Genomic DNA, 26,600 nt, shown 5'->3' with positions numbered 1-26,600 from the left:
TGAATTGTTCTGGCGTGCTAGCTCAGTTGGTTAGCGTGTTGTTCTAATAACGCGAAGGTCGTACGTGCGATCCCTGCGCAGGCCATGGTTTCCTTTTTTTGTCCTGCTCTCAGCGCAGCTGACCGTACGTGCCGCAAGGGTGGGGCCAGTTTTTCCTCTGCCGCCCGCACAAACGTGTTGTGCGTATAGAAGAAGGACGAATAGAGTGGGTTACCTTGATGCCGTGAATTGTTCTGGCGTACTAGCTCAGTTGGTTAGAGCGTCGTGCTAATAACGCGAATGTCGCACGTGCGATCACTGCGCAGGCCATTGTTTCCTTTTTTTACCCCTGCTCTCAGCGCAGCTGACCGTACGTGCCGCAGGGAGGGCCAGTTTTTCCTCTGCCGCCCACACAAACGTGTTGTGTGGATAGAATAAGGACGAATGGAGTGGGTTACCTTGATGCCGCGAATTGTTCTGGCGTGCTAGCTCAGTTGGTTAGAGTGTCGTGCTAATAACGCGAAGGTCGTACGTGCGATCCCTGCACAGGCCACGGTTTCCTTTTTTTTGCTCCTGCTCTCAGCGCAGCTGACCGTACGTGCCGCAGAGAGATGCCAGTTTTTCCTCTGCCGCCCACACAAGCGTATTGTGTGGATAGAAGAAGGACGATTGGAGTGGGTTACCTTGATGCCGTGAATTGTTCTGGCGTGCTAGCTCAGTTGGTTATAGCGTCGTGCTAATAACGCGAAGGTCGTACGTGCGATCCCTGCGCAGGCCATGGTTTCCGTTCTTTTCTCCTGTTCTCAGCGCAGCTGACCGTACGTGCCGCAGGGAGGGCCAGTTTTTCCCCTGCCGCCAACACAAACGTGTTGTGTGGGATAGAAGAAGGACGAATGGAGTGGGTTACCTTGATGCCGTGAATTGTTCTGGCCTGCTAGCTCAGTTGGTTAGAGCGTCGTGCTTATAACGCGAAGGTCGCACGTGCGATTCCTGCGCAGGCCATGGTTTCCTTTTTTTTCTCCTGCTCTCAGCGCAGCTGACCGTACGTGCCGCAGGGAGGGCCAGTTTTTCCTCTGCCGCACGCACAAACGTGTTGTGTGGATAGAAGAAGGACGAATGGAGTGGGTTACCTTGATGCCGTGAATTGTTCTGGCGTGCTAGCTCAGTTGGTTATAGCGTCGTGCTAATAACGCGAAGGTCGTACGTGCGATCCCTGCGAAGGCCATGGTTTCCTCTTTTATCGCCTGCTCTCAGCGCAGCTGACCGTACGTGCCGCAGGGAGGGCCAGTTTTTCCGCTGCCGCCCACACAAAAACGTGTTGTGTGGATAGAAGAAGGACGAATGAAGTGGGTTACCTTGATGCCGTGAACTGTTCTGGCCTGCTAGCTCACTTGGTTAGAGCGTCGTGCTAATAACGCGAAGGTCGTACGGGCGATCCCTGCGCAGGCCATGGTTTCCTTTTTTTTCTGCTGCTCTCAGCGCAGCTGACCGTACGGGGCGCAGGGAGGGCTAGTTTTACTCTGCCGCCCACAACAAACGTGTTGAATGGATAGAAGGACGAATGGAGTGGTTTACCTTGATGCCGTGAATTGTTCTGGCGTGCTAGCTCAGTTGGTTAGCGTGTCGTTCTAATAACGCGAAGGTCGTACGTGCGATCCCTGCGCAGGCCATGGTTTCCTTTTTTTGTCCTGCTCTCAGCGCAGCTGACCGTACGTGCCGCAAGGGTGGGCCAGTTTTTCCTCTGCCGCCCGCACAAACGTGTTGTGCGTATAGAAGAAGGACGAATAGAGTGGGTTACCTTGATGCCGTGAATTGTTCTGGCGTACTAGCTCAGTTGGTTAGAGCGTCGTGCTAATAACGCGAATGTCGCACGTGCGATCCCTGCGCAGGCCATTGTTTCCTTTTTTTACTCCTGCTCTCAGCGCAGCTTACCGTACGTGCCGCAGGGAGGGCCAGTTTTTCCTCTGCCGCCCACACAAACGTGTTGTGTGGATAGAATAAGGACGAATGGAGTGGGTTACCTTGATGCCGTGAATTGTTCTGGCGTGCTAGCTCAGTTGGTTAGAGTGTCGTGCTAATAACGCGAAGGTCGTACGTGCGATCCCTGCACAGGCCACGGTTTCCTTTTTTTGCTCCTGCTCTCAGCGCAGCTGACCGTACGTGCCGCAGAGAGATGCCAGTTTTTCCTCTGCCGCCCATACAAGCGTATTGTGTGGATAGAAGAAGGACGATTGGAGTGGGTTACCTGATGCCGTGAATTGTTCTGGCGTGCTAGCTCAGTTGGTTATAGCGTCGTGCTAATAACGCGAAGGTCGTACGTGCGATCCCTGCGCAGGCCATGGTTTCCGTTCTTTTCTCCTGTTCTCAGCGCAGCTGACCGTACGTGCCGCAGGGAGGGCCAGTTTTTCCCCTGCCGCCAACACAAACGTGTTGTGGGGATAGAAGAAGGACGAATGGAGTGGGTTACCTTGATGCCGTGAATTGTTCTGGCCTGCTAGCTCAGTTGGTTAGAGCGTCGTGCTTATAACGCGAAGGTCGCACGTGCGATTCCTGCGCAGGCCATGGTTTCCTTTTTTTTCTCCTGCTCTCAGCGCAGCTGACCGTACGTGAGGCAGGGAGGGCCAGTTTTTCCTCTGCCGCGCACAACAAACGTGTTGTGTGGATGGAAGGATGAATGGAGTGGGTTACCTTGATGCCGTGAATTGTTCTGCCCTGCTAGCTCAGTTGGTTACAGCGTCGTGCTAATAACGCGAAGGTCGTACGTGCGATCCCTGCGCAGGCCATGGTTTTCCTTTTTTTTCTCCTGCTCTCAGCGCAGCTGACCGTACGTGGCGCAGGGAGGGCCAGATTGTCCTCTTCCGCCCACACAAACGTGTTGTGTGGATAAAAGAAGGACGAATGGAGTGGGGTTACCTTGATGCCGTGAATTGTTCTGCCCTGGTAGCTCAGTTGGTTAGAGCGTCGTGCTAATAACGCGAAGGTCGTACGTGCGATCCCTGCACAGGCCATGGTTTCCTTTTTTTTGCTCCTGCTCTCAGCGCAGCTGACCGTACGTGCCGCAGAGAGGGCCAGTTTTTCCTCTGCCGCCCACACAAACGTGTTGTGTGGATAGAAGAAGGACGAATGGAGTGGGTTACCTTGATGCCGTGAATTGTTCTGCCCTGGTAGCTCAGTTGGTTAGAGCGTCGTGCTAATAACGCGAAGGTCGTACGTGCGATCCCTGCACAGGCCATGGTTTCCTTTTTTTTTCTCCTGCTCTCAGCGCAGCTGACCGTACGTGGCCGCAGGGAGGGCCAGTTTTTCCTCTGCCGCCCACACAAACGTGTTGTGTGGATAGAAGAAGGACGAATGGAGTGGGTTACCTTGATGCCGTGAATTGTTCTGGCTTCTAGCTCAGTTGGTTATAGCATCGTGCTTATAACGCGAAGGTCGTACGTGCGATCCCTGCGCAGGCCATGGTTTCCTTTTTTTTCTCCTGCTCTCAGCGCAGCTGAACGTACGTGCCACGGGGAGGGCCAGTTTTTCCTCTGCCGCGCACACAAACGTGTTGTGTGGATAGAAGGACGAATGGAGTGGGTTACCTTGATGCCGTGAATTGTTCTGGCGTGCTAGCTCAGTTGGTTAGAGCGTCGTGCTAATAACGCGAAGGTCGCACGTGCGATCCCTGCGCAGGCCATGGTTTCCTTTTTTTTCTCCTGCTCTCATCGCAGCTGACCGTACGTGGCGCAGGGAGGGCCAGTTTTTCCTCTGCCGCCCACACAAACATGTTGTGTGGATAGAAGAAGGACGAATGGAGTGGGTTACCTTGATGCCGTGAATTGTTCTGGCGTGCTAGCTCAGTTGGTTAGAGTGTCGTGCTAATAACGCGAAGGTCGTACGTGCGATCCCTGCACAGGCCATGGTTTCCTTTTTTTTTTGCTCCTGCTCTCAGCGCAGCTGACCGTACGTGCCGCAGAGAGATGCCAGTTTTTCCTCTGCCGCCCACACAAACGTGTTGTGTGGATAGAAGAAGGACGAATGGAGTGGGTTACCTTGATGCCGTGAATTGTTCTGGCTTCTAGCTCAGTTGGTAATAGCGTCGTGCTAATAACGCGAAGGTCGTACGTGCGATCCCTGCGCAGGCCATGGTTTCCTTTTTCCTCCTGCTCTCAGCGCAGCTGACCGTACGTGGCCGCAGGGAGGGCCAGTTTTTCCTCTGCCGCCCACACAAACGTGTTGTGTGGATAGAAGAAGGACGAATGGAGTGGGTTACCTTGATGCCGTGAATTGTTCTGGCGTGCTAGCTCAGTTGGTTATAGCGTCGTGCTAATAACGCGAAGGTCGTACGTGCGATCCTTGCGCAGGCCATGGTTTCCTCTTTTATCGCCTGCTCTCAGCGCAGCTGACCGTACGTGCCGCAGGGAGGGCCAGTTTTTCCGCTGCCGCCCACACAAAAACGTGTTGTGTGGATAGAAGGACGAATGAAGTGGGTTACCTTGATGCCGTGAACTGTCTGGCCTGCTAGCTCACTTGGTTAGAGCGTCGTGCTAATAACGCGAAGGTCGTACGGGCGATCCCTGCGCAGGCCATGGTTTCCTTTTTTTTCTGCTGCTCTCAGCGCAGCTGACCGTACGGGGCGCAGGGAGGGCCAGTTTTTCCCCTGCCGCCCACACAAACGTGTTGTGTGGATAGAAGAAGGACGAATGGAGTGGGTTACCTTGATGCCTTGAATTGTTCTGGCGTGCTAGCTCAGTTGGTTACAGCGTCGTGCTTATAACGCGAAGGTCGTACGTGCGGTCCCTGCGCAGGCCATGGTTTTCTTTTTTTTCCCCTGCTCTCAGCGCAGCTGACCGTACGTGGCGCAGGGAGGGCCAGTTTGTCCTCTTCCGCCCACACAAACGTGTTGTGTGGATAGAAGAAGGACGAATGGAGTGGGTTTCCTTGATGCCGTGAATTATTCTGCCCTGCTAGCTCAGTTGGTTAGAGCGTCGTGCTAATAACGCGAAGGTCGTACGTGCGATCCCTGCGCAGGCCATGGTTTCCGTTCTTTTCTCCTGTTCTCAGCGCAGCTGACCGTACGTGCCGCAGGGAGGGCCAGTTTTTCCCCTGCCGCCAACACAAACGTGTTGTGTGGATAGAAGAAGGACGAATGGAGTGGGTTACCTTGATGCCGTGAATTGTTCTGGCCTGCTAGCTCAGTTGGTTAGAGCGTCGTGCTTATAACGCGAAGGTCGCACGTGCGATTCCTGCGCAGGCCATGGTTTCCTTTTTTTCTCCTGCTCTCAGCGCAGCTGACCGTACGTGAGGCAGGGAGGGCCAGTTTTTCCTCTGCCGCGCACACAAACGTGTTGTGTGGATGGAAGGATGAATGGAGTGGGTTACCTTGATGCCGTGAATTGTTCTGCCCTGCTAGCTCAGTTGGTTACAGCGTCGTGCTAATAACGCGAAGGTCGTACGTGCGATCCCTGCGCAGGCCATGGTTTTCCTTTTTTTTCTCCTGCTCTCAGCGCAGCTGACCGTACGTGGCGCAGGGAGGGCCAGATTGTCCTCTTCCGCCCACACAAACGTGTTGTGTGGATAAAAGAAGGACGAATGGAGTGGGTTACCTTGATGCCGTGAATTGTTCTGCCCTGGTAGCTCAGTTGGTTAGAGCGTCGTGCTAATAACGCGAAGGTCGTACGTGCGATCCCTGCACAGGCCATGGTTTCCTTTTTTTTGCTCCTGCTCTCAGCGCAGCTGACCGTACGTGCCGCAGAGAGATGCCAGTTTTTCTGCCGCCCACACAAACGTGTTGTGTGGATAGAAGAAGGACGAATGGAGTGGGTTACCTTGATGCCGTGAATTGTTCTGGCGTGCTAGCTCAGTTGGTTATAGCGTCGTGCTAATAACGCGAAGGTCGTACGTGCGATCCCTGCGCAGGCCATGGTTTCCTTTCTTTTCTCCTGCTCTCAGCGCAGCTGACCGTACGTGCCGCAGGGAGGGCCAGTTTTTCCTCTGCCGCCCACACAAACGTGTTGTGTGGATAGAAGAAGGACGAATGGAGTGGGTTACCTTGATGCCGTGAATTGTTCTGGCTTCTAGCTCAGTTGGTTATAGCGTCGTGCTTATAACGCGAAGGTCGTACGTGCGATCCCTGCGCAGGCCATGGTTTCCTTTTTTCTCCTGCTCTCAGCGCAGCTGACCGTACGTGGCCGCAGGGAGGGCCAGTTTTTCCTCTGCCGCCCACACAAACGTGTTGTGTGGATAGAAGAAGGACGAATGGAGTGGGTTACCTTGATGCCGTGAATTGTTCTGGCTTCTAGCTCAGTTGGTTATAGCATCGTGCTTATAACGCGAAGGTCGTACTTGCGATCCCTGCGCAGGCCATGGTTTCCTTTTTTTTCTCCTGCTCTCAGCGCAGCTGAACGTACTTGCCGCGGGGAGCGCCAGTTTTTCCTCTGCCGCGCACACAAACGTGTTGTGTGGATAGAAGGACGAATGGAGTGGGTTACCTTGATGCCGTGAATTGTTCTGGCGTGCTAGCTCAGTTGGTTAGAGCGTCGTGCTAATAACGCGAAGGTCGCACGTGCGATCCCTGCGCAGGCCATGGTTTCCTTTTTTTTCTCCTGCTCTCAGCGCAGCTGACCGTACGTGGCGCAGGGAGGGCCAGTTTTTCCTCTGCCGCCCACACAAACATGAATGGAGTGGGTTACCTTGATGCCGTGAATTGTTCTGGCGTGCTAGCTCAGTTGGTTACAGCGTCGTGCTAATAACGCGAAGGTCGTACGTGCGATCCCTGCGCAGGCCATGGTTTCCTTTTTTTTCTCCTGCTCTCAGCGCAGCTGACCGTACGTGGCGCAGGGAGGGCCAGTTTTTCCTCTGCCGCCCACACAAACATGAATGGAGTGGGTTACCTTGATGCCGTGAATTGTTCTGGCGTGCTAGCTCAGTTGGTTATAGCGTCGTGCTAATAACGCGAAGGTCGTACGTGCGATCCCTGCGCAGGCCATGGTTTCCTTTTTTTTCTCCTGCTCTCAGCGCCGCTGACCGTACGTGGCGCAGGGAGGGCCAGTTTTTCCTCTGCCGCGCACACAAACGTGTTGTGTGGATGGAAGGATGAATGGAGTGGGTTACCTTGATGCCGTGAATTGTTCTGCCCTGCTAGCTCAGTTGGTTACAGCGTCGTGCTAATAACGCGAAGGTCGTACGTGCGATCCCTGCGCAGGCCATGGTTTCCTTTCTTTTTCCTGCTCTCAGCGCAGCTGACCGTACGTGCCGCAGAGAGAGGCCAATTTTTCCTCTGCCGCCCACACAAACGTGTTGTGTGGATAGAATAAGGACGAATGGAGTGGGTTACCTTGATGCCGTGAATTGTTCTGGCGTGCTAGCTCAGTTGGTTATAGCGTCGTGCTAATAACGCGAAGGTCGTACGTGCGATCCCTGCGCAGGCCATGGTTTCCTTTCTTTTCTCCTGCTCTCAGCGCAGCTGACCGTACGTGCCGCATGGAGGGCCAGCTTTTCCTCTGCCGCCCACACAAACGTGTTGTGTGGATAGAAGAAGGACGAATGGAGTGGGTTACCTTGATGCCGTGAATTGTTCTGGCTTCTAGCTCAGTTGGTTATAGCGTCGTGCTTATAACGCGAAGGTCGTACGTGCGATCCCTGCGCAGGCCATGGTTTCCTTTTTTCTCCTGCTCTCAGCGCAGCTGACCGTAAGTGGCCACAGGGAGGGCCAGTTTTTCCTCTGCCGCCCACACAAACGTGTTGTGTGGATAGAAGAAGGACGAATGGAGTGGGTTACCTTGATGCCGTGAATTGTTCTGGCTTCTAGCTCAGTTGGTTATAGCATCGTGCTTATAACGCGAAGGTCGTACGTGCGATCCCTGCGCAGGCCATGGTTTCCTTTTTTTTCTCCTGCTCTCAGCGCAGCTGAACGTACTTGCCACGGGGAGGGCCAGTTTTTCCTCTCCGCGCACACAAACGTGTTGTGTGGATAGAAGGACGAATGGAGTGGGTTACCTTGATGCCGTGAATTGTTCTGGCGTGCTAGCTCAGTTGGTTAGAGCGTCGTGCTAATAACGCGAAGGTCGCACGTGCGATCCCTGCGCAGGCCATGGTTTCCTTTTTTTTCTCCTGCTCTCAGCGCAGCTGACCGTACGTGGCGCAGGGAGGGCCAGTTTTTCCTCTGCCGCCCACACAAACATGAATGGAGTGGGTTACCTTGATGCCGTGAATTGTTCTGGCGTGCTAGCTCAGTTGGTTACAGCGTCGTGCTAATAACGCGAAGGTCGTACGTGCGATCCCTGCGCAGGCCATGGTTTCCTTTTTTTTTCTCCTGCTCTCAGCGCAGCTGACCGTACGTGCCGCAGGGAGGGCCAGTTTTTCCTCTGCAGCGCACACAAACGTGTTGTGTGGATGGAAGGATGAATGGAGTGGGTTACCTTGATGCCGTGAATTGTTCTGCCCTGCTAGCTCAGTTGGTTACAGCGTCGTGCTAATAACGCGAAGGTCGTACGTGCGATCCCTGCGCAGGCCATGGTTTCCTTTCATTTTCCTGCTCTCAGCGCAGCTGACCGTACGTGCCGCAGAGAGAGGCCAATTTTTCCTCTGCCGCCCACACAAACGTGTTGTGTGGATAGAATAAGGACGAATGGAGTGGGTTACCTTGATGCCGTGAATTGTTCTGGCGTGCTAGCTCAGTTGGTTATAGCGTCGTGCTAATAACGCGAAGGTCGCACGTGCGATCCCTGCGCAGGCCATGGTTTCCTTTATTTTCTCCTGCTCTCAGCGCAGCTGACCGTACGTGCCGCAGGGAGCGCCAGTTTATCCTCTGCCGCCCGCACAAACGTGTTGTGTGGATAGAAGAAGGACGAATGGAGTGGGTTACCTCGAAGCCGTGAATTGTTCTGGCGTGTAGCTCAGTCGGTTAGAGTGTCGTGCTAATAACGCGAGGGTCGTACGTGCGATCCCTGCACAGGCCATTGTTTCCTTTTTTTACTCCTGCTCTCAGCGCAGCTGACCGTACGTGCCGCAGGGAGGGCCAGTTTTTCCTCTGCCGCCCGCAAAAACGTGTTGTGTGGATAGAAGAAGGACGAATGGAGTGGGTTACCTTGATGCCGTGAATTGTTCTGGCGTGCTAGCTCAGTTGTAACAGTAGCTTGGTTTGGGCTAGTTGGTAATAGTTCTTCGAAAACATAGCGCAAAAAGGACACGTCCGTGTCCTTTTTGCGCTATGTTTTCGAAGAACTATTACCAACTAGCCCAAACCAAGCTACTGTTACAGCGCAGCTCACCGTACGTGGCGCAGGGAGGGCCAGTTTTTCCTCTGCCGCCCACACAAACGTGTTGTGTGGATAGAAAAAGGACGAATGATGTGGGTTACCTTGATGCCGTGAATTGTTCTGGCGTGCTAGCTCAGTTGGTTACAGCGTCGTGCTAATAACGCGAAGGTCGTACGTGCGTTCCCTGCGCAGTCCATGGTTTTCTTTTTGTTCTCCTGCTCTCAGCGCAGCTGACCGTACGTGGCGCAGGGAGGGACAGTTTTTCCTCCGCCGCCCACACAAACGTGTAGTGTGGATAGAAGGACGAATGGAGTGGGTTAGCTTAATGCCGTGAATTGTTCTGGCCTGCTAGCTCAGTTGGTTAGAGCGTCGTGCTAATAACGCGAAGATCGTAAGTGCGAACCCTGCGCAGGCCATGGTTTCCTTTTTTTGCTCCTGCTCTCAGCGCAGCTGACCGTACGTGGCGCAGGGAGGGCTAGTTTTACTCTGCCGCCCACACAAACGTGTTGAATGGATAGAAGGACGAATGGAGTGGTTTACCTTGATGCCGTGAATTGTTCTGGCGTGCTAGCTCAGTTGGTTAGCGTGTCGTGCTAATAACGCGAAGGTCGTACGTGCGATCCCTGCACAGGCCACGGTTTCCTTTTTTTGCTCCTGCTCTCAGCGCAGCTGACCGTACGTGCCGCAGAGAGATGCCAGTTTTTCCTCTGCCGCCCACACAAACGTGTTGTGTGGATAGAAGAAGGACGATTGGAGTGGGTTACCTTGATGCCGTGAATTGTTCAGGCGTGCTAGCTCAGTTGGTTATAGTGTCGTGCTAATAACGCGAAGGTCGTACGTGCGATCCCTGCGCAGGCCATGGTTTCCTTTCTTTTCTCCTGCTCTCAGCGCAGCTGACCGTACGTGCCGCAGGGAGGGCCAGTTTTTCCCCTGCCGCCCACACAAACGTGTTGTGTGGATAGAAGAAGGACGAATGGAGTGGGTTACCTTGATGCCGTGAATTGTTCTGGCCTGCTAGCTCAGTTGGTTAGAGCGTCGTGCTTATAACGCGAAGGTCGCACGTGCGATTCCTGCGCAGGCCATGGTTTCCTTTTTTTTCTCCTGCTCTCAGCGCAGCTGACCGTACGTGAGGCAGGGAGGGCCAGTTTTTCCTCTGCCGCCCACACAAACGTGTTGTGTGGATAGAAGAAGGACGAATGGAGTGGGTTACCTTGATGCCGTGAATTGTTCTGGCGTGGTAGCTCAGTTGGTTACAGCGTCGTGCTAATAACACGCGAAGCTCGTACGTGCGATCCCTGCGCAGGCCATGGTTTCCTTTTTTTTCTCCTGCTCTCAGAGCAGCTGAGCGTACGTGGCGCAGGGAGGGCCAGTTTGTCCTCTTCCGCCCACACAAACGTGTTGTGTGGATAGAAGAAGGACGAATGGAGTGGGTTTCCTTGATGCCGTGAATTGTTCTGCCCTGCTAGCTCAGTTGGTTAGAGCGTCGTGCTAATAACGCGAAGGTCGTACGTGCGATCCCTGCGCAGGCCATGATTTTCTTTTTTTTGCTCCTGCTCTCAGCGCAGCTGACCGTACGTGCCGCAGGGAGGGCCAGTTTTTCCTCTGCCGCCCACCCAAACGTGTTGTGTGGATAGAAGAAGGACGAATGGAGTGGGTTACCTTGATGCCGTGAATTGTTCTGGCGTGCTAGCTCAGTTGGTTATAGCGTCGTGCTAATAACGCGAAGGTCGCACGTGCGATCCCTGCGCAGGCCATGGTTTCCTTTTTTTTCTCCTGCTCTCAGCGCAGCTGACCGTACGTGCCGCAGGGAGGGCCAGTTTTTCCTCTGCCGCGCACACAAACGTGTTGTGTGGATGGAAGGATGAATGGAGTGGGTTACCTTGATGCCGTGAATTGTTCTGCCCTGCTAGCTCAGTTGGTTACAGCGTCGTGCTAATAACGCGAAGGTCGTACGTGCGATCCCTGCGCAGGCCATGGTTTCCTTTCTTTTTCCTGCTCTCAGCGCAGCTGACCGTACGTGCCGCAGAGAGAGGCCAATTTTTCCTCTGCCGCCCACACAAACGTGTTGTGTGGATAGAATAAGGACGAATGGAGTGGGTTACCTTGATGCCGTGAATTGTTCTGGCGTGCTAGCTCAGTTGGTTATAGCGTCGTGCTAATAACGCGAAGGTCGTACGTGCGATCCCTGCGCAGGCCATGGTTTCCTTTCTTTTCTCCTGCTCTCAGCGCAGCTGACCGTACGTGCCGCAGGGAGGGCCAGTTTTTCCTCTGCCGCCCACACAAACGTGTTGTGTGGATAGAAGAAGGACGAATGGAGTGGGTTACCTTGATGCCGTGAATTGTTCTGGCTTCTAGCTCAGTTGGTTATAGCGTCGTGCTTATAACGCGAAGGTCGTACGTGCGATCCCTGCGCAGGCCATGGTTTCCTTTTTTCTCCTGCTCTCAGCGCAGCTGACCGTACGTGGCCGCAGGGAGGGCCAGTTTTTCCTCTGCCGCCCACACAAACGTGTTGTGTGGATAGAAGAAGGACGAATGGAGTGGGTTACCTTGATGCCGTGAATTGTTCTGGCTTCTAGCTCAGTTGGTTATAGCATCGTGCTTATAACGCGAAGGTCGTACGTGCGATCCCTGCGCAGGCCATGGTTTCCTTTTTTTTCTCCTGCTCTCAGCGCAGCTGAACGTACTTGCCGCGGGGACGGCCAGTTTTTCCTCTGCCGCGCACACAAACGTGTTGTGTGGATAGAAGGACGAATGGAGTGGGTTACCTTGATGCCGTGAATTGTTCTGGCGTGCTAGCTCAGTTGGTTAGAGCGTCGTGCTAATAACGCGAATGTCGCACGTGCGATCCCTGCGCAGGCCATGTTTTCCTTTTTTTTCTCCTGCTCTCAGCGCAGCTGACCGTACGTGGCGCAGGGAGGGCCAGTTTTTCCTCTGCCGCCCACACAAACATGAATGGAGTGGGTTACCTTGATGCCGTGAATTGTTCTGGCGGGCTAGCTCAGTTGGTTACAGCGTCGTGCTAATAACGCGAAGGTCGTACGTGCGATCCCTGCGCAGGCCATGGTTTCCTTTTTTTTCTCCTGCTCTCAGCGCCGCTGACCGTACGTGGCGCAGGGAGGGCCAGTTTTTCCTCTGCCGCGCACACAAACGTGTTGTGTGGATGGAAGGATGAATGGAGTGGGTTACCTTGATGCCGTGAATTGTTCTGCCCTGCTGGCTCAGTTGGTTACAGTGTCGTGCTAATAACGCGAAGGTCGTACGTGCGATCCCTGCGCAGGCCATGGTTTCCTTTCTTTTTCTTGCTCTCAGCGCAGCTGACCGTACGTGCCGCAGAGAGAGGCCAATTTTTCCTCTGCCGCCCACACAAACGTGTTGTGTGGATAGAATAAGGACGAATGGAGTGGGTTACCTTGATGCCGTGTATTGTTCTGGCGTGCTAGCTCAGTTGGTTAGCGTGTCGTGCTAATAACGCGAAGGTCGTACGTGCGATCCCTGCGCAGGCCATGGTTTCCTTTTTTTTTCTTCTGCTCTCAGCGCAGCTCACCGTACGTGGCGCAGGGAGGGCCAGTTTTTCCTCTGCCGCCCACAAAAACATGTTGTGTGGATAGAAAAAGGACGAATGATGTGGGTTACCTTGATGCCGTGAATTGTTCTGGCGTGCTAGCTCAGTTGGTTACAGCGTCGTGCTAATAACGCGAAGGTCGTACGTGCGTTCCCTGCGCAGTCCATGGTTTTCTTTTTGTTCTCCTGCTCTCAGCGCAGCTGACCGTACGTGGCGCAGGGAGGGACAGTTTTTCCTCCGCCGCCCACACAAACGTGTAGTGTGGATAGAAGGACGAATGGAGTGGGTTAGCTTAATGCCGTGAATTGTTCTGGCCTGCTAGCTCAGTTGGTTAGAGCGTCGTGCTGATAACGCGAAGATCGTAAGTGCGAACCCTGCGCAGGCCATGGTTTCCTTTTTTTTGCTCCTGCTCTCAGCGCAGCTGACCGTACGTGGCGCAGGGAGGGCCAGTTTTTCCTCTGCCGCCCACTCAAACGTGTTGTGTGGATAGAAGGACGAATGGAGTGGGTTACCTTGATGCCGTGAACTGTTCTGGCCTGCTAGCTCAGTTGGTTAGAGCGTCGTGCTTATAACGCGAAGTTCGCACGTGCGATCCCTGCGCAGGCCATGGTTTCCTTTTTTTCTGCTGCTCTCAGCGCAGCTGACCGTACGTGCCACACGGAGGGCCAGTTTTTCCTCTGCCGCCCAAACAAACGTGTTGTGTGGATAGAAGAAGGACGAATGGAGTGGGTTACCTTGATGCCGTGAATTTTTCTGGCTTCTAGCTCAGTTGGTTATAGCATCGTGCTTATAACGCGAAGGTCGTACGTGCGATCCCTGCGCAGGCCATGGTTTCCTTTTTTTTTCTCCTGCTCTCAGCGCAGCTGACCGTACGTGCCGCAGGGAGGGCCAGTTTTTCCTCTGCCGCACACACAAAATGTGTTGTGTGGATAGAAGGACGAATGGAGTGGGTTACCTTGATGCCGTGAATTGTTCTGGCGTGCTAGCTCAGTTGGTTAGAGCATTGTGCTTATAACGCGAAGGTCGCACGTGCGATCCCTGCGCAGGCCATGGTTTCCTTTTTTTTTCTCCTGCTCCCAGCGCAGCTGACCGTACGTGCCGCAGGGAGGGCCAGTTTTTCCCCTGCCGCCCACACAAACGTGTTGTGTGGATAGAAGAAGGACGAATGGAGTGGGTTACCTTGATGCCGTGAATTGTTCTGGCGTGCTAGCTCAGTTGGTTAGCGTGTCGTGCTAATAACGCGAAGGTCGTACGTGCGATCTCTGCGCAGGCCATGGTTTCCTTTTTTTTTCTTCTGCTCTCAGCGCAGCTCACCGTACGTGGCGCAGGGAGGGCCAGTTTTTCCTCTGCCGCCCACACAAACGTGTTGTGTGGATAGAAAAAGGACGAATGGAGTGGGTTACCTTGATGCCGTGAATTGTTCTGGCGTGCTAGCTCAGTTGGTTACAGCGTCGTGCTAATAACGCGAAGGTAGTACGTGCGTTCCCTGCGCAGTCCATGGTTTTCTTTTTGTTCTCCTGCTCTCAGCGCAGCTGACCGTACGTGCCGCAAGGGTGGGCCAGTTTTTCCTCTGCCACCCGCACAAACGTGTTGTGCGTATAGAAGAAGGACGAATAGAGTGGGTTACCTTGATGCCGTGAATTGTTCTGGCGTACTAGCTCAGTTGGTTAGAGCGTCGTGCTAATAACGCGAATGTCGCACGTGCGATCCCTGCGCAGGCCATTGTTTCCTTTTTTTACTCCTGCTCTCAGCGCAGCTGACCGTACGTGCCGCAGGGAGGGCCAGTTTCTCCTCTGCCGCCCACACAAACGTGTTGTGTGGATAGAATAAGGACGAATGGAGTGGGTTACCTTGATGCCGTGAATTGTTCTGGCGTGCTAGCTCAGTTGGTTAGAGTGTCGTGCTAATAACGCGAAGGTCGTACGTGCGATCCCTGCACAGGCCACGGTTTCCTTTTTTTGCTCCTGCTCTCAGCGCAGCTGACCGTACGTGCCGCAGAGAGATGCCAGTTTTTCCTCTGCCGCCCACACAAACGTGTTGTGCGGATAGAAGAAGGACGATTGGAGTGGGTTGCTTTGATGCCGCGAATTGTTCTGGCGTGCTAGCTCAGTTGGTTATAGTGTCGCGCTAATAACGCGAAGGTCGTACGTGCGATCCCTGCGCAGGCCATGGTTTCCTTTCTTTTCTCCTGCTCTCAGCGCAGCTGACCGTACGTGCCGCAGGGAGGGCCAGTTTTTCCCCTGCCGCCCACACAAACGTGTTGTGTGGATAGAAGAAGGACGAATGGAGTGGGTTACCTTGATGCCGTGAATTGTTCTGGCCTGCTAGCTCAGTTGGTTAGAGCGTCGTGCTTATAACGCGAAGGTCGCACGTGCGATTCCTGCGCAGGCCATGGTTTCCTTTTTTTTCTCCTGCTCTCAGCGCAGCTGACCGTACGTGGCGCAGCGCAGGGAGGGCCAGTTTGTCCTCTTCCGCCCACACAAACGTGTTCTGTGGATAGAAGAAGGACGAATGGAGTGGGTTTCCTTGATGCCGTGAATTGTTCTGCCCTGCTAGCTCAGTTGGTTAGAGCGTCGTGCTGATAACGCGAAGGTCGTACGTGCGATCCCTGCGCAGGCCATGATTTTCTTTTTTTTGCTCCTGCTCTCAGCGCAGCTGACCGTACGTGCCGCAGGGAGGGCCAGTTTTTCCTCTGCCGCCCACCCAAACGTGTTGTGTGGATAGAAGAAGGACGAATGGAGTGGGTTACCTTGATGCCGTGAATTGTTCTGGCGTGCTAGCTCAGTTGGTTATAGCGTCGTGCTAATAACGCGAAGGTCGCACGTGCGATCCCTGCGCAGGCCATGGTTTCCTTTTTTTTCTCCTGCTCTCAGCGCAGCTGACCGTACGTGCCGCAGGGAGGGCCAGTTTTTCCTCTGCCGCGCACACAAACGTGTAGTGTGGATGGAAGGATGTATGGAGTGGGTTACCTTGATGCCGTGAATTGTTCTGCCCTTCTAGCTCAGTTGGTTACAGCGTCGTGCTAATAACGCGAAGGTCGTACGTGCGATCCCTGCGCAGGCCATGGTTTCCTTTCTTTTTCCTGCTCTCAGCGCAGCTGACCGTACGTGCCGCAGAGAGAGGCCAATTTTTCCTCTGCCGCCCACACAAACGTGTTGTGTGGATAGAATAAGGACGAAAGGAGTGGGTTACCTTGATGCCGTGAATTGTTCTGGCGTGCTAGCTCAGTTGGTTATAGCGTCGTGCTAATAACGCGAAGGTCGCACGTGCGATCCCTGCGCAGGCCATGGTTTCCTTTTTTTTCTCCTGCTCTCAGCGCAGCTGACCGTTACTGCCGCAGGGAGGGCCAGTTTTTCCTCTGCCGCCCGCACAAACGTGTTGTGTGGATAGAAGAAGGACGAATGGAGTGGGTTACCTTGAAGCCGTGAATTGTTCTGGCGTGCTAGCTCAGTCGGTTAGAGTGTCGTGCTAATAACGCGAGGGTCGTACATGCGACACCTGCACAGGCCATTGTTTCCTTTTTTTACTCCTGCTCTCAGCGCAGCTGACCGTACGTGCCGCAGGGAGGGCCAGCTTTTCCGCTGCCGCCCGCACAAACGTGTTGTGTGGATAGAAGAAGGACGAATGGAGTGGGTTACCTTGATGCCGTGAATTGTTCTGGCGTGCTAGCTCAGTTGGTTATAGCGTCGTGCTAATAACGCGAAGGTCGTACGTGCGATCCCTGCGAAGGCCATGGTTTCCTTTTTTATCTCCTGCTCTCAGCGCAGCTGACCGTACGTGCCGCAGGGAGGGCCAGTTTTTCCTCTGCCGCCCACACAAACGTGTTGTGCGGATAGAAGAAGGACGATTAGAGTGGGTTACCTTGATGCCGTGAATTGTTCTGGCCTGCTAGCTCAGTTGGTTAGAGCGTCGTGCTTATAACGCGAAGGTCGCACGTGCGATTCCTGCGCAGGCCATGGTTTCCTTTTTTTTCTCCTGCTCTCAGCGCAGCTGACCGTACGTGAGGCAGGGAGGGCCAGTTTTTCCTCTGCCGCCCACACAAACGTGTTGTGTGGATAGAAGAAGGACGAATGGAGTGGGTTACCTTGATGCCGTGAATTGTTCTGGCGTGGTAGCTCAGTTGGTTACAGCGTCGTGCTAATAACACGCGAAGCTCGTACGTGCGATCCCTGCGCAGGCCATGGATTCCTTTTTTTTCTCCTGCTCTCAGCGCAGCTGACCGTACGTGAGGCAGGGAGGGCCAGTTTTTCCTCTGCCGCCCACACAAACGTGTTGTGTGGATAGAAGAAGGACGAATGGAGTGGGTTATCTTGATGCCGTGAATTGTTCTGGCGTGGTAGCTCAGTTGGTTACAGCGTCGTGCTAATAACACGCGAAGCTCGTACGTGCGATCCCTGCGCAGGCCATGGTTTCCTTTTTTTTCTCCTGCTCTCAGAGCAGCTGACCGTACGTGGCGCAGGGAGGGCCAGTTTGTCCTCTTCCGCCCACACAAACGTGTTGTGTGGATAGAAGAAGGACGAATGGAGTGGGTTTCCTTGATGCCGTGAATTGTTCTGCCCTGCTAGCTCAGTTGGTTAGAGCGTCGTGCTAATAACGCGAAGGTCGTACGTGCGATCCCTGCGCAGGCCATGATTTTCTTTTTTTTGCTCCTGCTCTCAGCGCAGCTGACCGTACGTGCCGCAGGGAGGGCCAGTTTTTCCTCTGCCGCCCACCCAAACGTGTTGTGTGGATAGAAGAAGGACGAATGGAGTGGGTTACCTTGATGCCGTGAATTGTTCTGGCGTGCTAGCTCAGTTGGTTATAGCGTCGTGCTAATAACGCGAAGGTCGCACGTGCGATCCCTGCGCAGGCCATGGTTTCCTTTTTTTTCTCCTGCTCTCAGCGCAGCTGACCGTACGTGCCGCAGGGAGGGCCAGTTTTTCCTCTGCCGCGCACACAAACGTGTTGTGTGGATGGAAGGATGAATGGAGTGGGTTACCTTGATGCCGTGAATTGTTCTGCCCTGCTAGCTCAGTTGGTTACAGCGTCGTGCTAATAACGCGAAGGTCGTACGTGCGATCCCTGCGCAGGCCATGGTTTCCTTTCTTTTTCCTGCTCTCAGCGCAGCTGACCGTACGTGCCGCAGAGAGAGGCCAATTTTTCCTCTGCCGCCCACACAAACGTGTTGTGTGGATAGAAGGACGAATGGAGTGGGTTACCTTGATGCCGTGAATTGTTCTGGCTTCTAGCTCAGTTGGTTATAACATCGTGCTTATAACGCGAAGGTCGTACGTGCGATCCCTGCGCAGGCCATGGTTTCCTTTTTTTTCTCCTGCTCTCAGCGCAGCTGAACGTACTTGCCGCGGGGAGGGCCAGTTTTTCCTCTGCCGCGCACACAAACGTGTTGTGTGGATAGAAGGACGAATGGAGTGGGTTACCTTGATGCCGTGAATTGTTCTGGCGTGCTAGCTCAGTTGGTTAGAGCGTCGTGCTAATAACGCGAAGGTCGCACGTGCGATCCCTGCGCAGGCCATGGTTTCCTTTTTTTTCTCCTGCTCTCAGCGCAGCTGACCGTACGTGGCGCAGGGAGGGCCAGTTTTTCCTCTGCCGCCCACACAAACATGAATGGAGTGGGTTACCTTGATGCCGTGAATTGTTCTGGCGTGCTAGCTCAGTTGGTTACAGCGTCGTGCTAATAACGCGAAAGTCGTACGTGCGATCCCTGCGCAGGCCATGGTTTCCTTTTTTTTCTCCTGCTCTCAGCGCCGCTGACCGTACGTGGCGCAGGGAGGGCCAGTTTTTCCTCTGCCGCCCACACAAACGTGTTGTGTGGATAGAAGAAGGACGAATGGAGTGGGTTTCCTTGATGCCGTGAATTGTTCTGCCCTGCTAGCTCAGTTGGTTAGAGCGTCGTGCTAATAACGCGAAGGTCGTACGTGCGATCCCTGCGCAGGCCATGGTTTCCTTTTTTTTCTCCTGCTCTCAGCGCAGCTGACCGTACGTGCCGCAGGGAGGGCCAGTTTTTCCTCTGCCGCGCACACAAACGTGTTGTGTGGATGGAAGGATGAATGGAGTGGGTTACCTTGATGCCGTGAATTGTTCTGCCCTGCTAGCTCGGTTGGTTACAGCGTCGTGCTAATAACGCGAAGGTCGGACGTGCGATCCCTGCGCAGGCCATGGTTTCCTTTCTTTTTCCTGCTCTCAGCGCAGCTGACCGTACGTGCCGCAGAGAGAGGCCAATTTTTCCCCTGCCGCCCACACAAACGTGTTGTGTGGATAGAATAAGGACGAATGGAGTGGGTTACCTTGATGCCGTGAATTGTTCTGGCGTGCTAGCTCAGTTGGTTATAGCGTCGTGCTAATAACGCGAAGGTCGCACGTGCGATCCCTGCGCAGGCCATGGTTTCCTTTATTTTCTCCTGCTCTCAGCGCAGCTGACCGTACGTGCCGCAGGGAGGGCCAGTTTTTCCTCTGCCGCCCGCAAAAACGTGTTGTGTGGATAGAAGAAGGACGAATGGAGTGAGTTACCTTGATGCCGTGAATTGTTCTGGCGTGCTAGCTCAGTTGGTTATAGCGTCGTGCTAATAACGCGAAGGTCGTACGTGCGATCCCTGCGAAGGCCATGGTTTCCTCTTTTACCTCCTGCTCTCAGCGCAGCTGACCGTACGTGCCGCAGGGAGGGCCAGTTTTTCCGCTGCCGCCCACACAAAAACGTGTTGTGTGGATAGAAGAAGGACGAATGAAGTGGGTTACCTTGATGCCGTGAATTGTTCTGGCCTGCTAGCTCAGTTGGTTAGAGCGTCGTGCTTATAACGCGAAGTTCGCACGTGCGATCCCTGCGCAGGCCATGGTTTCCTTTTTTTACTCCTGCTCTCAGCGCAGCTGACCGTACGTGCCACACGGAGGGCCAGTTTTTCCTCTGCCGCCCAAACAAACGTGTTGTGTGGATAGAAGAAGGACGAATGGAGTGGGTTACCTTGATGCCGTGAATTTTTCTGGCTTCTAGCTCAGTTGGTTATAGCATCGTGCTTATAACGCGAAGGTCGTACGTGCGATCCCTGCGCAGGCCATGGTTTCCTTTTTTTTTCTCCTGCTCTCAGCGCAGCTGACCGTACGTGCCGCAGGGAGGGCCAGTTTTTCCTCTGCCGCACACACAAAATGTGTTGTGTGGATAGAAGGACGAATGGAGTGGGTTACCTTGATGCCGTGAATTGTTCTGGCGTGCTAGCTCAGTTGGTTAGAGCATTGTGCTTATAACGCGAAGGTCGCACGTGCGATCCCTGCGCAGGCCATGGTTTCCTTTTTTTTTCTCCTGCTCCCAGCGCAGCTGACCGTACGTGCCGCAGGGAGGGCCAGTTTTTCCCCTGCCGCCCACACAAACGTGTTGTGTGGATAGAAGAAGGACGAATGGAGTGGGTTACCTTGGTGCCGTGAATTGTTCTGGCGTGCTAGCTCAGTTGGTTAGCGTGTCGTGCTAATAACGCGAAGGTCGTACGTGCGATCCCTGCGCAGGCCATGGTTTCCTTTTTTTTTCTTCTGCTCTCAGCGCAGCTCACCGTACGTGGCGCAGGGAGGGCCAGTTTTTCCTCTGCCGCCCACACAAACGTGTTGTGTGGATAGAAAAAGGACGAATGGAGTGGGTTACCTTGATGCCGTGAATTGTTCTGGCGTGCTAGCTCAGTTGGTTACAGCGTCGTGCTAATAACGCGAAGGTCGTACGTGCGTTCCCTGCGCAGTCCATGGTTTTCTTTTTGTTCTCCTGCTCTCAGCGCAGCTGACCGTACGTGGCGCAGGGAGGGCTAGTTTTACTCTGCCGCCCACACAAACGTGTTGAATGGATAGAAGGACGAATGGAGTGGTTTACCTTGATGCCGTGAATTGTTCTGGCGTGCTAGCTCAGTTGGTTAGCGTGTCGTGCTAATAACGCGAAGGTCGTACGTGCGATCCCTGCGCAGGCCATGGTTTCCTTTTTTTGTCCTGCTCTCAGCGCAGCTGACCGTACGTGCCGCAAGGGTGGGCCAGTTTTTCCTCTGCCGCCCGCACAAACGTGTTGTGCGTATAGAAGAAGGACGAATAGAGTGGGTTACCTTGATGCCGTGAATTGTTCTGGCGTACTAGCTCAGTTGGTTAGAGCGTCGTGCTAATAACGCGAATGTCGCACGTGCGATCCCTGCGCAGGCCATTGTTTCCTTTTTTTACTCCTGCTCTCAGCGCAGCTGACCGTACGTGCCGCAGGGAGGGCCAGTTTCTCCTCTGCCGCCCACACAAACGTGTTGTGTGGATAGAATAAGGACGAATGGAGTGGGTTACCTTGATGCCGTGAATTGTTCTGGCGTGCTAGCTCAGTTGGTTAGAGTGTCGTGCTAATAACGCGAAGGTCGTACGTGCGATCCCTGCACAGGCCACGGTTTCCTTTTTTTGCTCCTGCTCTCAGCGCAGCTGACCGTACGTGCCGCAGAGAGATGCCAGTTTTTCCTCTGCCGCCCACACAAACGTGTTGTGCGGATAGAAGAAGGACGATTGGAGTGGGTTGCTTTGATGCCGCGAATTGTTCTGGCGTGCTAGCTCAGTTGGTTATAGTGTCGTGCTAATAACGCGAAGGTCGTACGTGCGATCCCTGCGCAGGCCATGGTTTCCTTTCTTTTCTCCTGCTCTCAGCGCAGCTGACCGTACGTGCCGCAGGGAGGGCCAGTTTTTCCCCTGCCGCCCACACAAACGTGTTGTGTGGATAGAAGAAGGACGAATGGAGTGGGTTACCTTGATGCCGTGAATTGTTCTGGCCTGCTAGCTCAGTTGGTTAGAGCGTCGTGCTTATAACGCGAAGGTCGCACGTGCGATTCCTGCGCAGGCCATGGTTTCCTTTTTTTTCTCCTGCTCTCAGCGCAGCTGACCGTACGTGGCGCAGGGAGGGCCAGTTTTTCCTCTGCCGCCCACACAAACGTGTTGTGTGGATAGAAGAAGGACGAATGGAGTGGGTTACCTTGATGCCGTGAATTGTTCTGGCGTGGTAGCTCAGTTGGTTACAGCGTCGTGCTAATAACACGCGAAGCTCGTACGTGCGATCCCTGCGCAGGCCATGGTTTCCTTTTTTTTCTCCTGCTCTCAGAGCAGCTGAACGTACGTGGCGCAGGGAGGGCCAGTTTGTCCTCTTCCGCCCACACAAACGTGTTGTGTGGATAGAAGAAGGACGAATGGAGTGGGTTTCCTTGATGCCGTGAATTGTTCTGCCCTGCTAGCTCAGTTGGTTAGAGCGTCGTGCTAATAACGCGAAGGTCGTACGTGCGATCCCTGCGCAGGCCATGATTTTCTTTTTTTTGCTCCTGCTCTCAGCGCAGCTGACCGTACGTGCCGCAGGGAGGGCCAGTTTTTCCTCTGCCGCCCACCCAAACGTGTTGTGTGGATAGAAGAAGGACGAATGGAGTGGGTTACCTTGATGCCGTGAATTGTTCTGGCGTGCTAGCTCAGTTGGTTATAGCGTCGTGCTAATAACGCGAAGGTCGCACGTGCGATCCCTGCGCAGGCCATGGTTTCCTTTTTTTCTCCTGCTCTCAGCGCAGCTGACCGTACGTGCCGCAGGGAGGGCCAGTTTTTCCTCTGCCGCGCACACAAACGTGTTGTGTGGATGGAAGGATGAATGGAGTGGGTTACCTTGATGCCGTGAATTGTTCTGCCCTGCTAGCTCAGTTGGTTACAGCGTCGTGCTAATAACGCGAAGGTCGTACGTGCGATCCCTGCGCAGGCCATGGTTTCCTTTCTTTTTCCTGCTCTCAGCGCAGCTGACCGTACGTGCCGCAGAGAGAGGCCAATTTTTCCTCTGCCGCCCACACAAACGTGTTGTGTGGATAGAAGAAGGACGAATGGAGTGGGTTACCTTGAAGCCGTGAATTGTTCTGGCGTGCTAGCTCAGTCGGTTAGAGTGTCGTGCTAATAACGCGAGGGTCGTACATGCGACACCTGCACAGGCCATTGTTTCCTTTTTTTACTCCTGCTCTCAGCGCAGCTGACCGTACGTGCCGCAGGTAGGGCCAGTTTTTCCTCTGCCGCCCGCACAAACGTGTTGTGTGGATAGAAGAAGGACGAATGGAGTGGGTTACCTTGATGCCGTGAATTGTTCTGGCGTGCTAGCTCAGTTGGTTATAGCGTCGTGCTAATAACGCGAAGGTCGTACGTGCGATCCCTGCGCAGGCCATGGTTTCCTTTTTTTTCTCCTGCTCTCAGCGCAGCTGACCGTACGTGCCGCAGGGAGGGCCAGTTTTTCCTCTGCCGCCCGCACAAACGTGTTGTGTGGATAGAAGAAGGACGAATGGAGTGGGTTACCTTGATGCCGTGAATTGTTCTGGCGTGGTAGCTCAGTTGGTTACAGCGTCGTGCTAATAACACGCGAAGCTCGTACGTGCGATCCCTGCGCAGGCCATGGTTTCCTTTTTTTTCTCCTGCTCTCAGAGCAGCTGACCGTACGTGGCGCAGGGAGGGCCAGTTTGTCCTCTTCCGCCCACACAAACGTGTTGTGTGGATAGAAGAAGGACGAATGGAGTGGGTTTCCTTGATGCCGTGAATTGTTCTGCCCTGCTAGCTCAGTTGGTTAGAGCGTCGTGCTAATAACGCGAAGGTCGTACGTGCGATCCCTGCGCAGGCCATGATTTTCTTTTTTTTGCTCCTGCTCTCAGCGCAGCTTACCGAACGTGCCGCAGGGAGGGCCAGTTTTTCCTCTGCCGCCCACCCAAACGTGTTGTGTGGATAGAAGAAGGACGAATGGAGTGGGTTACCTTGATGCCGTGAATTGTTCTGGCGTGCTAGCTCAGTTGGTTATAGCGTCGTGCTAATAACGCGAAGGTCGCACGTGCGATCCCTGCGCAGGCCATGGTTTCCTTTTTTTCTCCTGCTCTCAGCGCAGCTGACCGTACGTGCCGCAGGGAGGGCCAGTTTTTCCTCTGCCGCGCACACAAACGTGTTGTGTGGATGGAAGGATGAATGGAGTGGGTTACCTTGATGCCGTGAATTGTTCTGCCCTGCTAGCTCAGTTGGTTACAGCGTCGTGCTAATAACGCGAAGGTCGTACGTGCGATCCCTGCGCAGGCCATGGTTTCCTTTCTTTTTCCTGCTCTCAGCGCAGCTGACCGTACGTGCCGCAGAGAGAGGCCAATTTTTCCTCTGCCGCCCACACAAACGTGTTGTGTGGATAGAATAAGGACGAAAGGAGTGGGTTACCTTGATGCCGTGAATTGTTCTGGCGTGCTAGCTCAGTTGGTTATAGCGTCGTGCTAATAACGCGAAGGTCGCACGTGCGATCCCTGCGCAGGCCATGGTTTCCTTTTTTTTCTCCTGCTCTCAGCGCAGCTGACCGTACGTGCCGCAGGGAGGGCCAGTTTTTCCTCTGCCGCCCGCACAAACGTGTTGTGTGGATAGAAGAAGGACGAATGGAGTGGGTTACCTTGAAGCCGTGAATTGTTCTGGCGTGCTAGCTCAGTCGGTTAGAGTGTCGTGCTAATAACGCGAGGGTCGTACATGCGACACCTGCACAGGCCATTGTTTCCTTTTTTACTCCTGCTCTCAGCGCAGCTGACCGTACGTGCCGCAGGGAGGGCCAGTTTTTCCTCTGCCGCCCGCACAAACGTGTTGTGTGGATAGAAGAAGGACGAATGGAGTGGGTTACCTTGATGCCGTGAATTGTTCTGGCGTGCTAGCTCAGTTGGTTATAGCGTCGTGCTAATAACGCGAAGGTCGTACGTGCGATCCCTGCGAAGGCCATGGTTTCCTTTTTTATCTCCTGCTCTCAGCGCAGCTGACCGTACGTGCCGCAGGGAGGGCCAGTTTTTCCGCTGCCGCCCACACAAAAACGTGTTGTGTGGATAGAAGGACGAATGGAGTGGGTTACCTTGATGCCGTGAATTGTTCTGGCGTGCTAGCTCAGTTGGTTAGAGCGTCGTGCTTATAACGCGAAGTTCGCACGTGCGATCCCTGCGCAGGTCATGGTTTCCTTTTTTTTCTCCTGCTCCCAGCGCAGCTGACCGTACGTGCCGCAGGGAGGGCCAGTTTTTCCCCTGCCGCCCACACAAACGTGTTGTGTGGATAGAAGAAGGACGAATGGAGTGGGTTACCTTAATGCCGTGAATTGTTCTGGCCTGCTAGCTCAGTTGGTTAGAGCGTCGTGCTTATAACGTGAAGGTCGTACGTGCGATCCCTGCGCAGGCCATGGTTTCCTTTTTTTTTCTCCTGCTCTCAGCGCAGCTCACCGTACGTGGCGCAGGGAGGGCCAGTTTTTCCTCTGCCGCCCACACAAACGTGTTGTGTGGATAGAAAAAGGACGAATGGAGTGGGTTACCTTGATGCCGTGAATTGTTCTGGCGTGCTAGCTCAGTTGGTTACAGCGTCGTGCTAATAACGCGAAGGTCGTACGTGCGTTCCCTGCGCAGTCCATGGTTTTCTTTTTGTTCTCCTGCTCTCAGCGCAGCTGACCGTACGTGGCGCAGGGAGGGACAGTTTTTCCTCCGCCGCCCACACAAACGTGTGTGTGGATAGAAGGACGAATGGAGTGGGTTACCTTAATGCCGTGAATTGTTCTGGCCTGCTAGCTCAGTTGGTTAGAGCGTCGTGCTAATAACGCGAAGATCGTAAGTGCGAACCCTGCGCAGGCCATGGTTTCCTTTTTTTGCTCCTGCTCTCAGCGCAGCTGACCGTACGTGGCGCAGGGAGGGCCAGTTTTTCCTCTGCCGCCCACTCAAACGTGTTGTGTGGATAGAAGGACGAATGGAGTGGGTTACCTTGATGCCGTGAACTGTTCTGGCCTGCTAGCTTACTTGGTTAGAGCATCGTGCTAATAACGCGAAGGTCGTACGTGCGATCCCTGCGCAGGCCATGGTTTCCTTTTCTTCCGCTGCTCTCAGCGCAGCTGACCGTACGTGGCGCAGGGAGGGCTAGTTTTACTCTGCCGCCCACACAAACGTGTTGAATGGATAGAAGGACGAATGGAGTGGTTTACCTTGATGCCGTGAATTGTTCTGGCGTGCTAGCTCAGTTGGTTAGCGTGTCGTGCTAATAACGCGAAGGTCGTACGTGCGATCCCTGCGCAGGCCATGGTTTCCTTTTTTTGTCCTGCTCTCAGCGCAGCTGACCGTACGTGCCGCAAGGGTGGGCCAGTTTTTCCTCTGCCGCCCGCACAAACGTGTTGTGCGTATAGAAGAAGGACGAATAGAGTGGGTTACCTTGATGCCGTGAATTGTTCTGGCGTACTAGCTCAGTTGGTTAGAGCGTCGTGCTAATCACGCGAATATCGCACGTGCGATCCCTGCGCAGGCCATTGTTTCCTTTTTTTACTCCTGCTCTCAGCGCAGCTGACCATACGTGCCTCAGGGAGGGCCAGTTTTTCCTCTGCCGCCCGCACAAACGTGTTGTGTGGATAGAAGAAGGACGAATGGAGTGGGTTACCTTGATGCCGTGAATTGTTCTGGCGTGCTAGCTCAGTTGGTTAGAGCGTCGTGCTTATAACGCGAAGGTCGCACGTACGATCCCTGCGCAGGCCATGGTTTCCTTTTTTTTCTCCTGCTCTCAGCGCAGCTGACCGTACGTGCCGCAGGGAGGGCCAGTTTTTCCTCTGCCGCCCACACAAACGTGTTGTGTGGATAGAATAAGGACGAATGGAGTGGGTTACCTTGATGCCGTGAATTGATCTGGCGTGCTAGCTCAGTTGGTTAGAGTGTCGTGCGATCCCTGCACAGGCCATGGTTTCCTTTTTTTGCTCCTGCTCTCAGCGCAGCTGACCGTACGTGCCGCAGAGAGATGCCAGTTTTTCCTCTGCCGCCCACACAAACGTGTTGTGTGGATTGAAGAAGGACGATTGGAGT

The 26,600-nt window shown here is 54.1% G+C and overlaps 15 non-coding genes across 15 annotated transcripts; all 15 read left to right on the top strand.

Annotated features, from left to right (window-relative positions):
- The first annotated feature begins 907 nt into the window (after nt 1-907).
- TRNAI-UAU (transfer RNA isoleucine (anticodon UAU)) lies at nt 908-981 on the top strand. The gene has a single exon. It is a non-coding gene; the product is annotated as a tRNA-Ile (tRNA).
- Nucleotides 982-2,467: 1,486 nt separating this feature from the next.
- Nucleotides 2,468-2,541, top strand: TRNAI-UAU (transfer RNA isoleucine (anticodon UAU)). Its single transcript has one exon. It is a non-coding gene; the product is annotated as a tRNA-Ile (tRNA).
- A 2,601-nt stretch (nt 2,542-5,142) lies between these two features.
- On the top strand, nt 5,143-5,216 carry TRNAI-UAU (transfer RNA isoleucine (anticodon UAU)). Its single transcript has one exon. It is a non-coding gene; the product is annotated as a tRNA-Ile (tRNA).
- A 5,010-nt stretch (nt 5,217-10,226) lies between these two features.
- Nucleotides 10,227-10,300, top strand: TRNAI-UAU (transfer RNA isoleucine (anticodon UAU)). Its single transcript has one exon. It is a non-coding gene; the product is annotated as a tRNA-Ile (tRNA).
- Nucleotides 10,301-13,092: 2,792 nt separating this feature from the next.
- On the top strand, nt 13,093-13,166 carry TRNAI-GAU (transfer RNA isoleucine (anticodon GAU)). The gene has a single exon. It is a non-coding gene; the product is annotated as a tRNA-Ile (tRNA).
- A 147-nt stretch (nt 13,167-13,313) lies between these two features.
- Nucleotides 13,314-13,387, top strand: TRNAI-UAU (transfer RNA isoleucine (anticodon UAU)). The gene has a single exon. It is a non-coding gene; the product is annotated as a tRNA-Ile (tRNA).
- Nucleotides 13,388-13,756: 369 nt separating this feature from the next.
- TRNAI-UAU (transfer RNA isoleucine (anticodon UAU)) lies at nt 13,757-13,830 on the top strand. Its single transcript has one exon. It is a non-coding gene; the product is annotated as a tRNA-Ile (tRNA).
- Nucleotides 13,831-15,098: 1,268 nt separating this feature from the next.
- TRNAI-UAU (transfer RNA isoleucine (anticodon UAU)) lies at nt 15,099-15,172 on the top strand. Its single transcript has one exon. It is a non-coding gene; the product is annotated as a tRNA-Ile (tRNA).
- A 154-nt stretch (nt 15,173-15,326) lies between these two features.
- Nucleotides 15,327-15,400, top strand: TRNAI-GAU (transfer RNA isoleucine (anticodon GAU)). Its single transcript has one exon. It is a non-coding gene; the product is annotated as a tRNA-Ile (tRNA).
- Nucleotides 15,401-16,662: 1,262 nt separating this feature from the next.
- TRNAI-UAU (transfer RNA isoleucine (anticodon UAU)) lies at nt 16,663-16,736 on the top strand. Its single transcript has one exon. It is a non-coding gene; the product is annotated as a tRNA-Ile (tRNA).
- A 2,797-nt stretch (nt 16,737-19,533) lies between these two features.
- On the top strand, nt 19,534-19,607 carry TRNAI-UAU (transfer RNA isoleucine (anticodon UAU)). Its single transcript has one exon. It is a non-coding gene; the product is annotated as a tRNA-Ile (tRNA).
- A 370-nt stretch (nt 19,608-19,977) lies between these two features.
- Nucleotides 19,978-20,051, top strand: TRNAI-UAU (transfer RNA isoleucine (anticodon UAU)). The gene has a single exon. It is a non-coding gene; the product is annotated as a tRNA-Ile (tRNA).
- Nucleotides 20,052-21,537: 1,486 nt separating this feature from the next.
- TRNAI-UAU (transfer RNA isoleucine (anticodon UAU)) lies at nt 21,538-21,611 on the top strand. Its single transcript has one exon. It is a non-coding gene; the product is annotated as a tRNA-Ile (tRNA).
- A 3,267-nt stretch (nt 21,612-24,878) lies between these two features.
- On the top strand, nt 24,879-24,952 carry TRNAI-UAU (transfer RNA isoleucine (anticodon UAU)). Its single transcript has one exon. It is a non-coding gene; the product is annotated as a tRNA-Ile (tRNA).
- A 1,253-nt stretch (nt 24,953-26,205) lies between these two features.
- Nucleotides 26,206-26,279, top strand: TRNAI-UAU (transfer RNA isoleucine (anticodon UAU)). Its single transcript has one exon. It is a non-coding gene; the product is annotated as a tRNA-Ile (tRNA).
- The last annotated feature ends 321 nt before the right edge of the window (nt 26,280-26,600 follow it).

This window comes from Amblyomma americanum, chromosome 8 (genome assembly GCF_052857255.1).
Source record: "Amblyomma americanum isolate KBUSLIRL-KWMA chromosome 8, ASM5285725v1, whole genome shotgun sequence".
In the NCBI taxonomy this organism is placed as follows: Eukaryota; Metazoa; Arthropoda; class Arachnida; order Ixodida; family Ixodidae; genus Amblyomma; species Amblyomma americanum.
Note: the sequence above shows the minus strand (reverse complement) of the source record. Positions and strands in the feature narration are given on the sequence as shown.